Source organism: Leiobunum rupestre, chromosome 1 (assembly GCF_980474605.1).
Source record: "Leiobunum rupestre chromosome 1, qqLeiRupe1.1.hap1, whole genome shotgun sequence".
NCBI classification, from domain to species: Eukaryota; Metazoa; Arthropoda; class Arachnida; order Opiliones; family Sclerosomatidae; genus Leiobunum; species Leiobunum rupestre.
The window spans coordinates 92,708,102-92,725,934 of NC_143384.1; positions in this window are offsets into that span (position 1 = coordinate 92,708,102).

The window sequence follows — 17,833 nt, forward strand, 5'->3', positions numbered from 1 at the left end:
GAAATAATGGTGAATTATATGAGTAGTAATCCGGAGTTTTTATCATCAAAACAATCGCCAACGTTCACAAACAAAAAAAGGCTTAATGTGGGAAACATTAGCTAACATGCTTAACAGTGATGGAAGTGGTCCACAAAAAAAGTGTCATTTAATTCGAAAGCTTGTGATTCATATCTTATCACTCTTTGTCTTCTTATATCTATTTCAGCTAATCTTAATATTTGCAATTCGATTACTGCTTCCGCCATTTTATTGAGAATATTGGTCGGTGAGATCTTAACTACACCATCAGACCATGTCGTTCACTGAACGATAAATTCTGGTAGTTACCTAACGAGAAAAAAATTTAACGACGGAGTAGAATTCCATTTTCATCTTTTAGCGACCAATTTTTTTTAAACGACTTTTTTTGTCGTTCAAAAACGTAACGAGTCGAGTAGAATAGGCCTCCAGAGTGGTAACTGACCGAAATATTTTCGTTGATTTACGAGAACAGAGCATTTCCGCACGTATTTTCTTCGTAACTGCAAAATTCTTGAATATCGGTTTTTTTATTAATTCGGTTATTGAATATTCGCAACGGATTTGTTTAACTTTAAGAGGGTAAACATCTAGTTCCCCGCAGATGGATCGCAAAATTTCAGCCCTTTCTGTAAAAGCCGGCAGTGACTCCTTTCGACATCATATTCTTAATAAAGGCAAATAATTTCGATTCACTTTCATCCCTTAAGCTTTTGATTTCTTCAGACTCACAATAAAAGCGCACGTGTTGGTTATTGAATACCTGATTCTCAATTTTTACCGCTTGTAGTGATTTCATAATAGCATTTTTTTTGAAATCCTATGACCTTAACAGTGTGACTTTTAGAGAAATCGATTCTTGCCATTTCTGGCAAAGTGTTAAGATACGACGTTCTTCGCCTTCGGGTCGGAGGATTTCCAGGTTTCGCCAATTTTCAACCGCGCTTCTTTCTTCGCATCTGGTTCGCTCATCCGTGGGAGTTCTTTGGCATAAACGACAAATTCGTAATAATAATGTTTTAATTCAGAATAAAAAAAGCTGTACACTTATTAGGCCCTGATACGCGATACAAAAGATATTATAACGCTCGAAACAAAAGAAACTATTTACATTAATATTAATTGATACAATGATAGTGCCCGAAAAACGAAGATAAAAAAACAGAATTTCATAAAAAAAAGATACATATGAAGCGACAGTAATAAAATTTAAAAAAAGGCTAATTGTAAGTAATGCTGAAATGACTAACAGTTCAGACCCAGTTTTTAAATGTATCTAATCGACATTTGAATGCCGATGCGGAGGATTTGGTTTTCACGGCAGCTGGTAGATCATTCCAAAATTTAACAACCCGTTGGGTGAAGAAAACCAACCTAGCTACCCCGTTGCACCACTTATTACGGATTGTGGGAGCCTTTCGGCCCACCCAGTTGATGTCGAAGAAGTCAACTGCAGTAACATCATACAGGCCATACATGATTTGGAAGGTGTCAACTAAGTCAGCGCGAAGACGTCTGTCCTTAAGGGACAGAAGACCCAACCTTTTTAACCTTTCATCATATGGTAAGGTTCTGAACCCTGAAACTAGCTTCGTGGCCTTTCTTTGCACCCTTTCCAGCTTCTCAATGTCTTTGACCAGGTGGGGGGACCAAAAACTGGAACAGTAGTCTAAGTGAGGGCGAATGTAGTCACTGTACAGGATTTTGAAAGATTTGACACTAAATTGAGAGAATGATCTCCGTAGCATATACAAAGCCCTTTGTTATGGGTATCCCCGAACATATGGCCCCGAACCACAGCATGCGCCGCTATCGCTTTACCCCCCAAACTGTACTGATAGAGAGGGTTATTAGCCCCGCAATGGAGAACAACCGATTTAGTAGTGTTGAAGCTCATATACCATTCGAGGAAACCCAATGGGCCAAAGCATCAATGTCCCGTTGGAGTAATAGCGAATCAGTCAGTGAAACTATTTTATGACCAATCTTATTGTCATCGGCAAACAATTTGAGAAAAGACTCCTTGATTACCAGAGGAAGGTCATTAATAAATATAACAAAAAGAGTTGGGCCTAACACAGATCCCTGAGGCACCCCACTGGTCACCTCACACCATTCCAAACAGACCCCACGCAGGACCACTCGCTGCGTTCAACCATTAAAATAAGCCGCGATCCAATTGACATTCAAAGGTGGAACCCCTAAATACTCAAGTTTCCGAATAAGCAGCGAATGCGGGACCGTATCGAAAGCCTCGCATAGGTCTAAATAGACCAAGTCAACGGAATGCCCCAAATCTAGGCACGTAGTGGCTTCCTCGAGGGTTGAGAGGAGGTTCGTAAAACACGAACGTCTAAAGAGAAACCCATGTTGGTCTCTCGAGAAGAAAGATCGGCTAGTAAGGATTGCCACCAAGGAATCTCATACGCTGGTCTCCAGTTTCTTACACGGCAGACAGGTTAGACTTATACCCTTAAAAGTGTAAACCGCGTTGGAGTTAGGAAGTTTTTTGATCGCGGTGGAAGACGACCCGACGAAATAGACGGGGAAACTAAGATGGCTGAACCCTCTGAAAGTAATCGCGGATGAAGGTCATCAGGCCCTGGTGATTTAAAACAGGGCAATCGCTTTAAATATCGTCGGACTGTGGAAAAAGATAGGCCAAGAAGCGACCCTTTCTGAAATATTTGTAAAATGCAACACATTCTGCCTTTTCAAGGAGGTTATTAGAGATTTAGCATATTTTAAATTTCGCGTTATTTATTGGTTACACACCCAAATGCATATCTATCGAGCGTATTGCGAAGAGCACCCGAGTAGGGTCTTCGAGCCGGTCCCAAAACATACAGTGGAAGGCTTCTACCCGTCCCGCCCGTCCTGCCCGCCCCGCCCGCGAGTAAAGTGGTGGTGAACTAGCAAAGTTATGTTTAACGAAAGAGTGACGAAATACTAAGGTGGTGAACATACAAAGGCAGGATGGTGCTGGGTGGTGAACTAGCAACGATAGATCACCACTGGTGGTGAATTGTAGAAGGCAGCCGCCTTTCTGTGTATTATTGGTGGACGGTCAGCTCTTTACCCACCTCCGGAAAAGAAGGGCTATGATCCTGATTGACAGTCCCCGTTTTTCGTTGGGTGGGGAACTAGTAAAGCTAAAACATCACTCGTGGTGAACGTGTAAAGCTATAGAGAGTGGTGAGTATGAAAAGGTACAGACTGTACCCCGATAAAATGAAAGCCTTATGGAAGGCAACAGTCTTTCTCGGTATTAATGATAGAAGGTCCTACAGAAAAGAAGAGTTTTAATCCTGATTGACAGTCCCCGCTTTTTCACTGCCTGTATGAAGCGCGTACGTTTCTCCGATACTATTGTACACGTTCTACCGTACGAAGACCGTGTAAACTACGAATTGAGAAATAAACAACATTTTATTATGCAACTTAGACTTAAATTTGAACCACTGATCTCCCCGGTATTATTAAAGAGGCGAATGAGTGGTGGTGAATCTTTTAGCGGTGGTGCGAAATTCATGGGTTTTTCAGCTGTGGTGATGTAAATATAATGACGCAATAACTGAGAATATAAACTCAAGCGATCAGTGGATAAGCATTCAAACACGAAAATTCAAGTCAAGAAGAATAACCCGACAACAACTATGTAAGTATAATCCCTTTTTTATTTTAGTCCTCTTTCTCCGAGGGTAATGTATTTACTTTTGAATTATAGGCATAAGAAATCAATAGTCATTGATTTTGAATTCTTTGACGGGCGGACCGAAGATGAAAAGCCGGAGAAAATAGTGAAAGAAGCGTCAGCTTGCTCGGCCGAAAATACATCCCAAGTCGCATCGTGGGTTTTTCTTCCACCATACCCCCGAACCGATCTACCTTCCCGAACTCAACGACAGCACACCTGGGTAGAAAAGAACTTACACGGCCTCGCTTGGGACTATGGTTTCACCCCGTACAACAAATTGGAAGAATGCATGCGAATGGCTACTCACGGCTATGACCGCGTATTTTATAAAGGAGAAGAAAAGTGCATATTTTTATTAGAACTAATACACCGCGAAGTGATAGACCTGAATGGTGTAGGTTGCCCGAAGGTTACTGAATTGGATGAATACAGACCCAGGTTCACGTGCCTTATTAGACACAATACTAATTTTGAAAGTAAGAAATACTCTTGCGCTTTAGAGAAAAGAACGATATATGCCGAGTGGCTATATAAAATATCTTTATTATAAATTGGAGATTATGTGAATAAAAAGCAATTTTATTTAGCTCAAGAGTTTTATTTTTATCTTAAAAATATTTTAAAAAATAATAAAAAAGTACATTTTAAAGAATTAAAAAAATATTTTAAAGAATTAAAAACATTTTAAAGAATTAAAAAACATTTTAAAGAATTAAAAAACATTTTAAAGAATTAAAAAACATTTTCAAATTCTAATTGAATTTGGAAAGTTTTCCAAGGTGGCCCTTGTAGTACACGCACCTAGATGTTGCAATACGGATGCAACTAGAGCGTACAGCATGTTCCTCCCCGAAGGTTACTGAACTAGATGTAGACGGACCCATGTTTGCGTGTCTTACCCCTCAAGAAACGAACTTTTTAAGTAGGAAATATTCATGCGCTCTTGAAAAGAGTACATTATTTTCCGAGTTGATATATAAAAATATGGATTATGTAAATTCACGGTTGATAAAGTAATAAAAATAAGGGATTCTGGAAAAATAATTTTTTTATTATTCAAATTCGCAAAGAATTGGGAAAATTGTTCAAAATTTCAGATCTTATAAATCTATGTAAATGATTTAACAACGCGAAATCAAAATTATTTCGAAATTCCGCAGTTTCCACATTCTGTAGATGGCGCACATCTCGCCTTATCATGAAATATGAGGCGAATGAGGTTTGTATGCTAAATAAAATTAAAAAAAAACTTTAGTTAAAAATATCTTGATATTAATATTACAAATTATTCGTACGCATAGCCATCTGCATTTAATTCAAGATATTTTCCAGTTGGTGCATATACACCCACATCATTCCTTGCCGGATTAAAATATAACGAATTAACGATTAGGTATGGGGAATTTATGTTTACGAATTAATATACATACACAAGGAACATATTTATTGCCACAACATCTTCAAGAGTGCCCATCATAAACGAAAAGTTATCACCCCCAGGTAATATACTCGGGGTGATGAGATCACGTATCAATGTAATTAATCTAATGGAGAATAGTTTAAAATAACTTAAGAATAAGTCGGTTAAGAAGTTTGATTAATTTGTGCTTACGTAAACCCATTAAAATTTAAAATATTAGCTTGAAAAGTCTCAAGCAACCCGCTAATGTGGTGTTCAGGTGCTACCTCATAAATCCCCGCATTCTCCCTAAATATATATTTATAAATTTACAATATTTCATTTACAACATAATAATTATAGTGCAATCTATATTCCATAGTAATAATAATAATAATAAAATACTTACAAGTCTTCTGCATGGATTATCGGAAAGGTGTCGCTTTCCGACACCTCACTTTCACTATCGCTAAAAAATTTCTTCTTCACTATTTTAACTTTCTAATTCTTCTAAAAACTCCATCGTTAAGGGCAATCGTCCAACCACCATGATTATGAATGACTAGTAGATATATTCCTTGAGAAAAATATTTTATGATCATCGTGGGGTCTATTTATAGGTACCAAGTATATATGTCGGGTTTTGCCCATATTTGTAAAAATAACGTTCGCAAAGGTTAAGTAGTAAGAAATACCGTAATGACACTATATATTTTTCGTGTTTTACGATCCATAGATACTAAATATAGGGAGAAACTTAAATACCCTAGAGTAAAACTACTGTTGCGGAAAAACCATCAGGTATTCGCTAGTTTTCGATGGACAATGAAAGGTTTTCTTAATATATTTGCGGTAATCCGTAGTAGAAACCACTCTCCTCGCACTTCCCCAACCTTTTCTCCTTAATGTCAATCATTGACGCGCGTGAAAATTGGAGAAAATTACAAAATGTCCTGAAGAAACCCAGTAACCCAACTAGGCCTCTTAACTTTGGATACGTTACTTTCAACGTATAGTTAAAGAGAGAGTGAGAGAGAGAGAAACATACATCGCAAAATTGCACAATATTGTGTTTAGACGACAAAGTTTATTTTAATATAATTTATTCATAAAATTTTTTGAAGTACAAACAAGAATAGTAACCTAAGCCTACACACAAGAAACATCATTACCCTACTTTAAATCCAATCAAATCTATTTCCGATATGTAAATAGGTGGAAACATATTGCAAAAAATCTCTTTTTCTACTTTTAATTGGTAAAATACAATTCCAATATGTAAATATAAGTATAAAAATACGACAAAAACAACTTGCCTATATTTTAAATATGGTAAAATACAATTCTTATACACAAATATACAGAAAGATACTATAAAAACACAAAAATTAAAATAAAATAAAATAAAATTAGTGTGGATAAGATTTGTAAATATCATTTTGAAACTAATAATTTTCACGCTTTATTTAAGTCAAGCAATTACATTAATAAAATGAAAGACGTTAAACAAAATAATAATTTGTAAATATTGTAAATATTTTAAGACAATAAAGAAATTAAGAAATGTTTTAATTAAAATCTCTTTTATTTTCTACAATAGTTACTTTTTATTACTATAAATATTCCAATATTAAATGGGAACCGCTTCCCTAGAAAAAGCGCATTCGGAAAAATTTTAAATCTTGTAAATTTATACACACATTATCTCCAATTGGCTATAGACAGAATATTTCACCCGGTGGGGAATTGTACACTAACTCACATACAAACTAAGACGATAAACAAAATAATATTTTAAGCCAATAAAGAGATTAAGAAATGTTTTAAATAAGATCTCTTTTTCTACAATAGTCACCTTTTATTTCTATAAATTTTTCAATATTGATACATTATTATTATTATTATGTTAATATTAAATCGCACAATTATCCGGAGTTAAGCCACTCAATGGTAAACAACATTACAAAAAGTTCTAATGGTACTGATTCACGATGTCAATTATTCTAGATTTCGTTTCGAACTGAGAGACTGTTTAAACTAGTTCGCGTGTTTCACTTTTTCTTTCTAGTTTTCTGCTCTCTTCCAACTATCTTGCATTATTTTCAATCCAATTATATCTGTTTTTATATCTTTAACTTCATTTCTCAGTACCATTTCTCTTTGACAAGCCTCATCTAGCTTAAATCTCCACTCTTCAATATGCTTTTCCATTTCTTCCAAATACTTTCTTATTTCTTGCTCATCTAGAAACGTCACATTATACTCTTCCACTATTTTACTCGCTTCTTCAAATGTATTGAAATCTATATGGTTATAACTAACAGAACATAATTAATATAAAAAGTTCAGAAATTCTAAATTTAGGTCGTCTGAAAGACCCTTCTCTCTACTACGTCACAAATGTTTTGTTAAAAATAATGAAATTAATTATGAACTCCATTTAATATCATTAAGTGTCTTTATACCAAAGTGGCTCTTTAGCCAACATCACAAGCATTTTGTTAAAATAAATATCTCAAGTTTTAGTATGAGAAACTTATATTTCTCAAGTATTGTAATTGTTCGTGTGATTCCGTATGAGGACCTGGTAAATTTATATATACGTAACGCTACTCATTTCAAATGGGTATACGAATACTTTAAATTACATTCCGATATACAAATATATATATACTTGACGTTCAATACGTTTAAGAAGACTTCCAAAATACAAATATAGATAGTAAAATACAAAAAAAAAACCCTCTTACTCTACGTTAAAATAGATTTCAATACGCAAATATAGGTGGAAAAATACTACAAAAACCCCTTAACTTGGCGTTCAATATGTCAAAATACTTTTCTTATACGTAAATATAGGTGGAAAGATACTATTAAAACATCTAAACTCTACTTTTAATACAACAAAATACAATTCTGATATTCAAATATTTAAAAATACTTAATGTACTGAGTTACGTTTAAAAGAACCTTTTGTAAACACGAATTCATCCAATTGTTAATCATAAATTCCATATTAGATGGTGTATGTATGATTGGTAAGACTCTTGTCAGTAAAATACATTTCCAATGTGAAATATAGATAGAAAAATACTACTAAAATCCCATTTTAAATTTGATAAAATACATTTCAGATATGTAAATAGGTAGAATAATACTATAAAATTCCTTTTTCTACTTTTAATACGGCAAAACACAACTCCGATATGCAAATATATACAGAAAATACTAAAAAAGCTCTATACTCTACGTTCAGTACGTTAAAATACATTTCCGATACACAAATATAGATAAAGAAATACTACAAAATTTTAAAAGGTAGAAAAATACTACACATTAACCATTATTAATTTAAGCTAACAACATCCTTCCCGTAGAGTAAAACATATAAGTTCAGAGTCAACTTATTTCCTCGTTATCTTTATCTCATGTGTTTTAAATAGCGTATGGGATAAGTTAAGAATGTATTGAAATGGTGAATGTTAAAACGTTGTAGAATAATGAGTAAAACATATGTTCAGAGTCAGCTTGGTTAATGAAGAGAATAACACAGACGTTTCCGGTGTAGTCACGTAGGAAGAAAAATACTACGACAATCTCTATACTCTACATTCAATACTTTAAAATATATTTCCAAAATGCTAATATAGGTAGAAAAATACTACAAAATCTCTATATTTTACCTTAAATACGTTAAATGACACGAATCAGCGCTACTCTCTTCCGCTGATTCGTGTCATTTAACGTATTTAAGGTAAAATATAGAGATTTTGTAGTATTTTTTAACCTATATTAGCATTTTGGAAATATATTTTAACGTATTGAACAAATTTGGGTAAAATTAATTATTTCAACTATTCCATAATTTCATCTAAAATATAAGCTTATAATCAAAAAACAAATGGCTTCAACGGCCTATGAATTTCAAAGCAGTAGCTAGGTTTAGCCATTGAGCTGAGAATATTAATCTAGAGATCTACCCGCGAAACAAGTTTTGAAAATAACGAATGTGCCGGCTGGCTCCAAAATGATGCTTCGACCCGTGGCGCCAAACGCTTTTTGATGTGGTGATCTTAAATATTTTTGCAAACGCGAAAGGTGGCCACACGGGTAGATTGATCAAGTTTTCTCGTCATTTTAGAGCAGTCGGCACATTCGTAATTTTCACAACTTGTTTCGCGAAATACCGAAATCCGACGTCCTGATCGGACCTCTAGATTAATATTTCCAACTCAATCTACGACCTACAATTTTCATCGCAACTGCTTTACCTAGACTCCTAGTGAAATGAATACTTCTGTCTTAATAAAATTAGGTATATGTGTTAGTGTTTACGTTTCTAGATATACCTGAAACTGACTAAACACACTTTGTCAGGTGAAGTCGAGGCTAAGAATTGATAACCCAGACCAAATTGTAACAAAACGTACGACGGTCACAATACACACAATCCTTCTAATGTGTTAAGTTTGTTTGAGCTATTCACTGCAACCTGCAACGCCGTTAACACAACCAATATATGTCCACGGCCACACATAATTGTATTTACACTAATTTGTTACTTCTAGTCATACTTTCAGAGCGTCGATAATTCCTTCAACTGTGTCACACTTATTTGTTACTTCTGATCACACATTTTGTTACTTCTGGCCAGACGTTGAAAGCGCGGCGCTCTTCGAACGGCCTTGAAAAATGCAAGAGGGAATATCACGGAAACTTCCGTATACACCTGTCTATTAAACCTTACTTAGAATTAAAATTAAACAACGTAATTGCAAATCTAAATTATATGGAACCACAGCTATTCAAAAATTTAACTTTCATGAAAATCGTACTTAAATTAAGAAACGCTGTGTAGACTTTTAGGCTAAAATATAAAACCACGCAAATTGGGGTCTGAAAACTATACTTAAATTTAATATTTACTGGTATAACCGAAGGTATAGGTCCGTTGATTCCTAAACTAACCAAAGATATTTTTTTAACGTTATCGAACTTACTTTTAAATAAAATATCAACCACACAAAGTGAAACCACCGAAAATAGTAAATTGCGAAAATGCCCAACTTCTAGGACTCCGATTTCAAATTATGAAAGGCTATCGCTGCCGATGTATGTACATTCGAACAAGATGTCATTGACCTTTCTAGCCCTAACTGTTAAAGAGATACGCGCGCACAGTGTTCCAAAAACCCGATTTTTTGGCCAAAATTCTAGAGAGTACCTATCATAAATAGTTTAACATATTTCGTTTATTCGGAATACCTGGATTTGTCAAATGTACAATTTTTTTTCATGCGACCCCTAGCGGCCAAGTTAGCTTCCTATTCCTTTTTTGACAATTTTGACCTTTACATTGGATAGATTAAGCTATTCATATCATGTAGTATTTTTGGATAGCGATGTCTCGTATATAAATAAAGATACGAAACGAAAACCATCTCAAAATGCACAAAATCAGTCATCTTTGACTGGCTCTAACTCCAAACGATGCTAGCCAATTTCGTAGATCTTTTCACTATGGGTAGACAAGAAGTCATATAATGTAATTACGGTGAAAAATCGTTGCGATCTCTGTTAGTTCGGCAACCATTGACGTTTATCTATGTTAAAACAATTTCTTTAATATAGCCCAAAGCTAGCCAAGATTTGGGCGGTTTTTGGGCTGGAAAAATTAAATGTTTTAAAAAAAATCCGAAACTTAAATTTGCTCACAAAATGGTGTTGTTTTGTTTTTTAAGAATAGCAACCTATTTAAGAGACAACCTTGAACTTTGTACGCAAACGTTATAAACGTCTTTATTTTGGAATAATATTTTTAGTCTATATTATTGAAATTATTATTCTTTTTTCACTTTTGCTTTGCTTGGTTTTACACAACCGTTGAAGTAGGCCTCAAAAAGCAGGCGATACGATTGTTTTCCGTTAGGAATAAATTGTAGTTGATTGTCCACTAGGTCAACTCAGACACGGAAACTTACTAATCTGACTGAATGCACTATTGAAAATAAACAGGTGCAGCTGCAATCGATTATTTCCATTAAGAAGTCCGATTTAGTCGATATATTTAAATCCGAAAAAGAAATCAACGTGTGCGCCCAGAAAACACTTTCTTTCCTAGGAGACTTTAAAGGTAATTGTTCAACTGATGACTTTGAAATACTTAAATTTCTTAGCGAAAGGAAAAGTGTCGCTTTGATAAGTGGTGGAAAGTCGTCGAAGCCAAGTCACTTTGTAGACCAAAACCGATCGTGGTGTCAGAAACTACCGCGTCAGTTTTATTACAAGATCTTTTGGATCACACTACTCTACGAATTCTGAAGCTTCAAAGTGAAGTTTTACAAAGCTACGCCGAAACTTTAAATATTAAAAACCTTGATCTTACTATGATCGCGTCGTGGGGTTTCGATGGAAGCACTGCCCAATCTATGTACAAGCAGAAATTCGACAGTTTAGAAGATTTATCAGACGCGGCCTTATTTGTGACAACAGTGATTCCTTTACGAATTTGTTCAAGCGTGGGACATACCATTTGGAATAATCCATCTCCACAGTCTATTAGATATTGCAGGCCTCTGAGAATTCAATTTTTAAAAGAATGCAAAGACTCCATTTTGAAAGAAAAGGTTTGGGTTGAACAACAGATTGAAGATATTCAGTCGCTTAATTCAACAATTTCAAACAATCTAAATGTATCGATCAAATATAGTCTATATTTGATGGTAATTGATGGAAAGGTTTTAAGTATCATTTCTGGAGCAAAATCTCAGCAAACCTGTTCGATATGCGGTGCCACCCCAACACAATTTAATCAAATAAACCTCCAAACAAGACATCACGTAAACGATAGCCAACTTAATTACGGAATTACTCCACTTCACGTCTGGATTAGATTTTTTGAATTTTGCCTACATTTGGGCTATCGTAACGTTGAAGGTTTAAAAACATGGCGAATTAAAGGCGGTGTAAACAATCCAGTCTTCATCCAAAGAAAACAAAGAATCCAAACTTTAATGTGGGAAAAACTATCGCTTAGAGTTGATTATCCGAATCCAGGTGGCGCCGGGACAAGTAATGATGAAAATACCGCTAGAAGAGCCTTTTCACCAGAGAATCAGGAAGTTGTCTCGGATATACTCGGAATAGAAAAATGGTTAATTCAAAATTTACACGTCATTCTTTGCGTCATTTCGTCGGCGCTTCCCGTAGACGCAACGAAATTTAGACAATACTGTCGGTGTCTTGCTGAAAGATATGTTGTGGTGTACAAATTCTCGTTCATGGAGAAGCTATTATAAAAACATCAGTATTACCGGTATGGAATGGTGAGTGAGCAGGCTGGTGAATCCCGGAACAAGATATACCGTCGCGATAGGGAAATGCACGCTCGAAAGACCAGTTGAAAGGACAATCTAAGCGATATTTTTGGTCGAGCTCTTGATTCCTCAGATCCAATCGTGTCAAACTACTCTCTAAGTTAAAGATTTGACAGGCGTTATCGTCTAACCCTTCCGAAAGAAGCAATTGATTTACTCCAAGAACCGGAAGTTCCAAATATAAATCGTTCGTTTAATTCACCGTGTGACGATGAGGAATCCGAGGACGAACAATCATTTACAGAATGGCAAAACGTAAATTTGTGCAATGAATTAAGAATGTAATTAAATCATATAATTCCCAAAAACGCCTATTTAAATTGTTTCGAATAGGTGTGAACTCAGCCTTTCTTTATCTTGCATAGGTTGCTATTCTTAAAAAACAAAACAACACCATTTTGTGAGCAAATTTAAGTTTCAGATTTTTTTTGAAAACATTTAGTTTTTCCAGCCCAAAAACCGCCCAAATCCTTGCTAGCTTTGGGCTATATTGAAGAAATTGTTTTAACATAGATAAACGTCAATGGTTGCCGAACTAACAGAGATCGCAACGATTTTTCACCGTAATTACATTATATGACTTCTTGTCTACCCATAGTGAAAAGATCTACGAAATTGGCTAGCATCGTTTGGAGTTAGAGCAAGTCAAAGATGACTGATTTTGTGCATTTTGAGATGGTTTTCGTTTCGTATCTTTATTTATATACGAGACATCGCTATCCAAAAATACTACATGATATGAATAGCTTAATCTATCCAACTATTTATGATAGGTACTCTCTAGAATTTTGGCCAAAAAATCGGGCTTTTGGAACACTGGCGCGGCACGGCGGCATCGGCATGGGCATCGGCTACACTGTACGTGAAACTAATACACACAAATACCTAGGATTGTGTTTAAAAACCTTCGCTGAAGCAACACTTCGTCTTAGAAAATAATTTAAAAGATGAAATACATATTTAGACTTTTAATAAAAATTATTTCAAAAAACTTATTTCGAAAAATATCTTAGTTCTTTCAATGCTTTGTGTAGTCATCATTTTAATGAGATTACCTAAAATCTGAACCAATTAGGATTTAGTAATAGTCTGAACTTGTTTAAGTGACCTTTATGGGTGGGTTTTAAAAACACGTGGGATGGGGCCCCCTTTTCGCGTTCAACCTTGGGCCCCATGTCAATTCGCGACGCCACTGACGGTTCCGTCAGAAACCTTGCATTATCACCTCAGAAAGTGTCATACTTAAAGTTATTATGTTACTTATTATGTCACATATTATAAAATTTATGGAAAAAATTACAATTGTAGCTATTATTTATTTTTTCGGCTTTATCGAATGAACCGGTTTTTTTTTCAACCTAAAACGAACATTTGGCGGTATAAATGGCCCTTGATGGACTGATAGGGGCCAGTGGACTCTAAAAACACAACACTAGAAATTGAATGCATCAGCATTCAATGCCTTGCCACTGTGGTGGAATGCTTTACCATTCAAATGTAAATGCTCACGGGGGCGTTCAACTTTGACTGCCAGGTTAACATTCAATATTGAAAGCGAAGATTCAATCCTGAATGGGTAAAGCATTCAAAGCCAATAGTCGCACAGTTCATCTTTGATTGCTGAAGTTCCAATTTAAGCGATCCGGCGTTCAAATTTAAAATTTTTGGCGATCATATTTACCTGAAATGGCGTTCAAATGTGCGTGATTTAATATTGAAATTTAAGTCGTTTCACGTTCAAATTTAAGTGTTTCGGCGTTCAGATATACGTTTAAGAGTTCATATTTAAGTCTTGGGTCGATCATATTAACCTGAAATGGCGTTTAAATGTGCGTGATTTATCATTCAAATGTAAGTCTTTAGGCGTTCAAATTTAAGCGTTCCGGCGTTAAAATTTAAGTATTTAGAAAGGGAACAAGTAAGCTTACATCATAGTTTAGAAAATACGTTTTTATTGAAATTTGAACTTTATTCTTTAAAGTAAATTAAAGTGTATTCTAAAGCATGATCAATAAACTTATAGTTATTCTGTTAGTCTATTGACCATGCTTAGTACCGGCGACGAAACATCTGTTGTTACAATTTTAAAAACCACTTTCTGGAAAGTCTGCTCCATTGTCTTTCTCAAGGGAGTCGGATACTCAAGTTGAAACGTATATTATCCAGAAATCAAGGATGCGACTGTCATTCTTATAGAGTTGACTATACTATTTAAATTTTGTAGAAACGGAAGAAGGAAATTGCATACTAAGCAGTTCTCTTCTTTAATAGTAGATGGCGCGTCAGTCACTGCGTTTGCGCAGATTGTGTTACTGAAGTGGGGAATTATCTTGATTTTTATTTAGTGAAGGCTGAAAAGCTCTTTCAAAAAACGCCAACAATTAATTTCGAGTTACCAGGTTTTGGAGATCAGGTAGCGAAATAAAATGAAATCTAAATTCCCAATTTAAATTTATATCAGGTATATTTCTGTTTATAATCTGTAGAGTCAATAGTTTTTATTTCAACACTAAACGTTTACTAGTGTTTCAAAAATCTCGTTCCATAAGCTTAACGTAGCCATTGTTGGCCGGAAGCGGGGAACCCTATATTTTCTTTAAGAACAAATAATTTAATTGCTTAATTCTAAGCCAAGAATAATATTAGAATAGCAGAACCAATAGTTATTTACCTGCTTGTTAAAAGGTCCCCTCGTGGAGTCGTGGTAGTTGAACAACAAAGTAGGCTAAGGCTTAACACGACCAGGAAAAATGGCCAATCTCCCACGATGCTCTAAAGTAATAGCAGAGTCATTTTGGAGTGGGTAGCGACGCATCGCTGCCAGGTTTTAAAACGTAAATGATGCCAGACCAGAGCGCTACCGCAGCCGTTACGAGAAAGCGGGGCTGAACATCGAAAATTATTGTAAAATGAATTTCAAAATTTTGTATATTATTTTAATCGTGTAAATTTGTGCTACTATAGGGTTAAAGTAATATCCATTTTAGATTAATTAATTGTTTCGTATTTTAAATAGCTCAGGTCGATCACGTTTGGTATACAATTTTATGGTACTCTGACTGTGGTTTTCGACGGTTACGGTCGGTCGGAAAAACAACTTGTTTTAATTGAATTAATTTAATAATAAGGTGTATCCGCTAAATACAAGATAATACAATGATCTTAGCCGAGAGTCCAAGTTTTTTAATTCTTTAGGCATTACCCGCCTAAATCTAGTGATCCGGGTTCAATTCCAACCAGTTTAAATATTGCTAATTAAAATAAAAAAATTGCACTGAATTTTCTTTAAAATAAGCTCAGATAAAATTTTATTATTAATTATATAAATATAAATAATGTATAACAAAACTATTAAAGAAACAATTGTCTCTTCCATAATTAACAAGTTGGCAAGCCAAAATATACCTCTCCTCGGAAGAATTGTCCCTAGTGGTATTAATTTCTCGAGATAACCCTTAAAGATATATCTCCGCAATTTAGAGTTATTTGTTAAAAATGTTATCCCAGTTCTATCCCGCCCGGTATAAAATTTTAATTATAATTAAAATAATTGAGACGAAACGACCAATTTTAATTTATTCAGAATATCATAAGTTAAGTAGTTACAACAGTGAGTTAGACGTACTATAACAATGCACAATTGAATTTAACCCTATTTACAGTACAAGTTTGTCAGTTGAATATAATACAAAGCAAATTTTAATGAAAGATATATCTACAGAGGGTATTATAACGACCGTTCGCTTTTTGGTTTATAATTTTAACGGAATTGGGCTGATTTTAATTAAACGATAGTTATCGAAATTTTGTTAAAAGAATATTCCCTAAAGCCGCGCGATAAATTTACGATAATAATTTCCCGTCGCCGTTATATCGAAAATTTAGTTGATTCGGGATTGCCAGAACTTTAATGTGGTAGGCGAGTGATTAGAAAATAAAATGGCAACCAGAATTATGCAAAATTATAAATGTTTATTTTTATTCAGAACAGTCTATGTAACGTTCTAGATTTAACTTTCATCAATAACCCAACAATATATATCCCTCCTACGTAAGTGTCCAAGACTAGATTTGTCTTAGTTCATCGTGTTTGAAAAATAACCAAAACACACTTACACTTACACTTAAGTAAATATCATAAATTATACTGAGTAATTTTAACTTAATTCAAACTACCTTACTATAAACTCTTGTCTTAATTAACAGCTGAGAGCTGTTCGCTACTAATTACTTCCAATCTAATTAATTAGCCTCACAGGTTGAGTTGATAATTTCAAGGGTATAATTAGGTTATTCCAATTCGAAAAATAAAAACAATCAATTTTATTTTACAGCTGACTTGAGTTAGTTTACAATTACTTTAACACTTTCAGTCTTAAACACGCACTGTTCATACACTTAAATCCATTCACTCACGTTCAAAACGTGAAACACAATTTAACTCTTTTCTTGACCGAACATACTAATTACAACCGCAAAGTTCGTCATAACGTTTGACCGACACCAGGACCCCGTCCTGTAGTAGTTCGCCTGACAGCCAAGAACTAAGAAAGACTAAATCTTCCATATTGACGGCAACGGCTTTATATACGTTTATTTGGTGTTTTTTAGACCAGTCAAGATTTGACTAAAGTTCGAAAAACTGAAGATATTATATTTTTTACCCGGTTTGATTGATAGTTCTCCACACGGTGGCGCTATATTATTACTTTTATATAGTTTCCGCGCGAGTTTTGAATATTTATCCTTTTTTCTAAGCGTTATTAAAAGGTAAAAAACAACCTTATCATAATGGTTTCTTTACTTTTTGTTTTCCTAAAGGAAGTCAATGGCTCGGCGGTAAACTATCTGCATTGTAACGGTGCGACCCGAGTTCAATTCCTGAACACGATCAAATAAATTGAATTACTCAGATATTTAATTAAATATAATATAAATATAATTTATAAATATTTAATTAAATATAAGATTAATATAATTTATAAATATTTCATTAAATATAAGATTAATATAATTTATAAATATTTAAAATGATGTAGAATAAATTATAATACCTAACGTTATAACTTTGTAAATGACATTCACCAAAGCTGTTTTTTAGAAAAACACCGTAACTTAACAAGCGTTGGTGGCTGAGTGGTTAGAGTAAATCTCTTGCACGGGGCAGACCCGGGTTCGATTCCCAGCCGGCGCCAATAAATCACAAATTGATACAGAGACGAATACCGTGAACAATTGGTGGAAACCCTGCCATTGGACGTTGAGAGGTTGCATAACACTCAGCATTCAGTCATTAAGTAGAAGCTGGAGAGAGAACGCCCGTAGAAACACAACATACTG